Source organism: Thermobia domestica, unplaced genomic scaffold, assembly GCF_964235325.1.
Source record: "Thermobia domestica unplaced genomic scaffold, izTheDome1.hap1.1 HAP1_SCAFFOLD_1653, whole genome shotgun sequence".
NCBI lineage: Eukaryota > Metazoa > Arthropoda > Insecta > Zygentoma > Lepismatidae > Thermobia > Thermobia domestica.
Window position 1 is genome coordinate 15,230 of NW_027657363.1, and position 4,916 is coordinate 20,145.

Genomic DNA, 4,916 nt, shown 5'->3' on the forward strand with positions numbered 1-4,916 from the left:
TTCTAAGGATGGTAAATCCCGGGATTTTTACCACTGTATCTTGCTGTAAGTTTGTCTCACTAACTAGGCCAATACTTATGTTGTTTTCTAACAAATACTCCGAGAATTCATCTATTTTATTATTTAGACTGCAGGCGTTCCACGCGAGTATCCTAAGGTGTTTATTGTTATTATTAGTATGTTGTCCCATGAATGATACTAAAATTTACCTAGCTTATGTTGGGGTTTATCGTCCATTTTTACTGTTATCTAGTTTAAACACTACCAAATTTATCCGTGGCTCTAACTATCTGTTTTGCGCGGTTTAGTAATACATTTATGTAATCTTGCAAATATTGTACTATTTCTTCTCTGCTATTTCTATTTATTAAGTCCATGTCTATGTTTGTTAGTCTGTAGACAGTCTTGTAATTATTTTGAGAGTTTATGGTTTCTTTATTATCAGCTACATTGCCTTGTTTATTTACATTGCTATTTTCATTTTCTTGATTCTTACTTTTGTCTGTTTCTAGTTCTGAGTCAGATGTGTCTGAGTCATTCTCTCTACGATAAGTTCTGGTCTTAAATCTGTTAGGTCTGTTTCTAGGTACTCTTTGAGGTTTCTGTGGTTGGTGAGTTAGATTGGTACTATGATTGGATGAGGTTGAAGGTTGGATTTGGTCAGTAGGTGGGGATTTGTTAGTGGGGTTTCTGGTTAAGGTCTTGTGTTCCTTTGTCTCTCTCTCTCGTAAGCCGCCAGTTTTCGCGGCCAGGGCCCTTCTATAAGACTCGCACCCACGATAGCTGCTGGGGTGGGGACCCCGGCAGTTAGCACAGGTGGGGGTCTCATTCCGCTGCTTCGTACACTCCCTGCTCCAGTGGTCTTGTCCACACTTAACACACCGGGGTTGGATAGTGCAGTCACTTGCGGAGTGAAAGAATTCCTGGCAGCGATGACATTGTAAAACTTCGTTTGGGGGGGGCCTATACTCTTCTACTTTAACTGCTAAATAGCAGAGCTGCTTGGTCCCTAGTAGCTTGTTTTTGTGAGTCGCGTCCGGAAGCTTGACGAGAAATAGAGGCATTGGAACCTTTTCCCTGCCTTTCGTCCTGTCCTGTTTGTCTGAGTAAACTCTCCTAGACATCTGAGAAACCTGTATCCCCGTCGTCTCCAGTAACAAGTTGATATAGTCTTCTATTTCTAGTGTCGGCATGTCAAGTGGCAGTCCGCGGATCACCAACTTGACTTGCTTTGGTTGTCTAGTCCTGAGTATACGTTCTATCTTATTATTCTCTATGTATGTGATTATGTCATTGTATGCTATCTCGTTCCATGCTGAAATTTGAAAACCTTGTTTTACAGTCTTACCATGCATATTACCGTTACATGCCTTCCTGATGTTTTCAAAATCTGTCCTATGTCTCACAGTAATAGGTGGATATGTCTTTTCTACCTTTTTTGGTTTCCCTGCGGTGGGTTCATCAGTACCTAACTTACTTCTGTGTTGCTTTTTGCCCTTAGGGGGCCTAGATACTACGCTTGCATAGCTCTGTACTGAATGCACACTTTCGGACCCTGAAGATGACTCTACGTCAGAACATACACTACTGAGATCGTCTATTTCTGCACTGTTAAGGGAAGTATCTGCTAAATCAGACTTGTTACCTGCACTATTTCTGTTTGCTAAGCTTTCATTTGGCTGTTCTAGAGTTTTTGAATTTGGAATACTTTTACTCACCTGCATTAACGTGTCCACGAGTGTCCTCGAAGTTGGAGTCAGTTGGTAAATGCTCTCCTCCACTGTTTCCTCCTTACCTTCCATGTCGGATGATCCACACGCTTAGCACAACTTTAGTACTACTGATTGAACAAGTTGTTTGAAAATTATTTGGTTCTCACGATTTTTTTTTTTTTTTTGGCGTTAAGCGTCTTATGTGGTCCTTGAAAGGGCCTGTTCGATGGGCAGATTACTATAAAGATACTTTGGGAGGCGGTCTCCCTTTCCTAACTCACTGGGTCCAAGTCTCCCTGAGAGGGTAAAGACCTAGATCCGTACCCCAGTGCACTCCCGGATACACGAGTTACTCTGGCGTCACTCCCGCACTTGCCTTATCCAGCAAATATTTACAAAGATTCGTACGACACTCCCGGGCGGACAAGCACGATAGACGAATTAATATGGCTTAATGAACACTTCACACGCTTGTTGTTGCCTGATCACTCGCGTAGTACTTGAAGACTAACTGTTATGTTTGTAGTTTTATTATGCTATACTATACTATAATATACGTTATGTTTCTTGTTTAGTTCTTGAAGGTGCCTGTCTTATTGAACACTAATTACTTAGCACGCTTTTTTCTCACTTCAACACTCGCGAAGCACTTCAACACTAACTGTTATATTGTACGTTGGATTTCCTGTCTGGTCCTTGAAAGGGCCTGGCTTATTGAACACTAAATACTTCACACGCTTTTTCTCACTTGATCACTCGCGAATCTATGGAACACTAGCTAATTATACTTGTAGCTATATTATACGTAAGTTTCCTGTTTGGTCCTTGAGAGGGCCTGCTCGATGATCACTCGGTAATACTTATTTTTGAGGGCGGTCCCTCGTCCCTATTTCACCAGGTCTAGCTCTCCCTGAAAGGGTAAAGAACTAGTTCCGTTACCCAGTGCACTCCCGACCGCGCGAAATACTTTTGAATCAAGTCAGTTTTGTTACTACTTCAAGCGTGCACCCGAGTGCATCAAATGAAAAGCAAGGCAGTTGGCGCGAATTGAAACACGTACTGTAATTTAAATGAAGTCGATAAATCGGCGGACACATCTAATTTTGCTGAACGAGTGAGTCATCATGCCACCAAAAACTAGCGGAAAGGCTGCAAAGAAGGCTGGTAAAGCCCAAAAGAATATCTCCAAGGGAGATAAGAAGAAGAAGAGGAGGAGGAAGGAGAGCTATGCCATTTACATCTACAAAGTTTTGAAGCAAGTGCATCCTGACACTGGCATATCTAGCAAAGCTATGAGTATCATGAACAGCTTTGTTAATGACATCTTCGAGCGTATTGCTGCTGAAGCTTCTCGTTTGGCCCATTACAATAAGCGGTCAACTATCACCAGCCGGGAAATCCAAACAGCTGTGCGCCTTCTTTTGCCTGGTGAACTTGCCAAGCACGCTGTAAGTGAGGGTACGAAGGCTGTTACCAAGTACACAAGCTCTAAGTAAAAATCTTCTTCAAGATTTTTCATTTCAAACGGTCCTTGTCAGGACCAACACATTATTCGAAAGAGTTAAATCACGAAATTTGCTTCATTCTGTTATGTAGAAACACGTTGAAATCCAATTTCTATATGCTGTTAGTAAAAAAGTAAAGCACATAGCGGAGATGTGTCGTGCTTGTATACGAAAGGCATTTACTCGCCGGAGATCTACACTTAGTCATAATAATTTACTTTTAAAAAGTGGTAATACATTCCGTGTTAAGTATAGTAGTAGGTGCACACGGATCGGAAATCAGGTTATTTTAATGTGCCGTGCAAATAAACAGGCTGTTAGTGTAAGAAATAGTGGGTATAACGCTTAGAATATCGATTAATCGCTATGAAATAATGTTGATAAATTATCTCTTGAAAGTACTATAAAATTAATGTTTCTAGTATTTTCGTACTTGAAGGATAATGAAATTTGAAAAAGAGATGCCAACAGCACCTGGTGTTCCCAGGCGGTCACCCATCCAAGTACTGACCAGGCCCGATGCTGCTTGACTTCGGTGATCGGACGAGAACCGGTATATTCAGCATGGTATGGCCGTTGGCGAATGCATATGGCTTCGAGTGAGTTATTGTAGCTACGTAGGTTTGTCGGTGAATACTCAAAAAGACCAGCGCGTGGAAAGCGTTGCTAATTGTTTTAAGTAATGCATGATTACGAAATTATCGTGGTGAACGATGTGAGAATATTCGTCTTTGTGAAAAACAAAATTAGAAAAAGTATACCAACAGCACCTGGTGTTCCCAGGCGGTCACCCATCCAAGTACTGACCAGGCCCGATGCTGCTTGACTTCGGTGATCGGACGAGAACCGGTATATTCAGCATGGTATGGCCGTTGGCAACTACCTTTTCTTCAATGTCCTGTTAAGGAAGTATGTTTTAAGTAAGAATTGACATTATTAACTATAAAGGCAAGCATATTAACGTCGTTAACATTACTTGGAATATACTAATATTCGAATAAATATTTGAATGTTCGAATGATGAGTGATTCGGATGTTCATAGTGCCACTGTGTCCTATCGAGTTTACTATCACGAACCACGTATGAAATTGTATATAAATAAATAAAAATAAATCCTTTATTAAGTATTGATTACAGGAAAAAGGCAAACTTACATTCTTTAATGTACACAATGAAATGTATGAAAGATATTTTTAAGATATGTTTCACTTACCCTTTATAACGCAAGGTAGTTTTCAGTGTAGCATTCTCTTCAGCTGCGAGATAACGTAAGGCAGATGATCATTCAGTCGTGAAGCACTAAAATGTAATATACATTTTAACTATTATCGATAAGAATTATTTACTGCAGGGATGCAAATAAAGTGAGGCAAATTAGTAAATAAAAACCGATACTGTAACTGATAATATAATTAGTTGTATCTGTATTAGTTGTATATACAGTAATCGCACGATTATCCGCGGAGTTGGATGTTGGCATAATCGCGCATAATCAGCAGTATGAGCAGAAAAGGGAAATGAAATGAAATATTTAGATTTACGTCGCATACTTATACCGGTTACGCTAAAGGAGACGGTGATGATGAGTACTGAATGAAGAAAGTGGGAGGAAACGGGAGAAACCCGAGAAAACCCATGAGCACGGTCTTTATGCACGACAAAGTTCACACGGCACGAGCTGGGATTGAATCAGGGACC

General features: G+C 40.6%; 2 non-coding genes across 2 annotated transcripts; both read right to left on the reverse strand.

The window, feature by feature from the left end:
• Positions 1-3,679: 3,679 nt before the first annotated feature.
• On the reverse strand, positions 3,680-3,798 carry LOC145677942 (5S ribosomal RNA). Its single transcript, XR_014130106.1, has one exon. It is a non-coding gene; the product is annotated as a 5S ribosomal RNA (ribosomal RNA).
• Positions 3,799-3,975: 177 nt separating this feature from the next.
• Positions 3,976-4,094, reverse strand: LOC145677943 (5S ribosomal RNA). The gene has a single exon (XR_014130107.1). It is a non-coding gene; the product is annotated as a 5S ribosomal RNA (ribosomal RNA).
• Between the last annotated feature and the right edge of the window lie 822 nt (positions 4,095-4,916).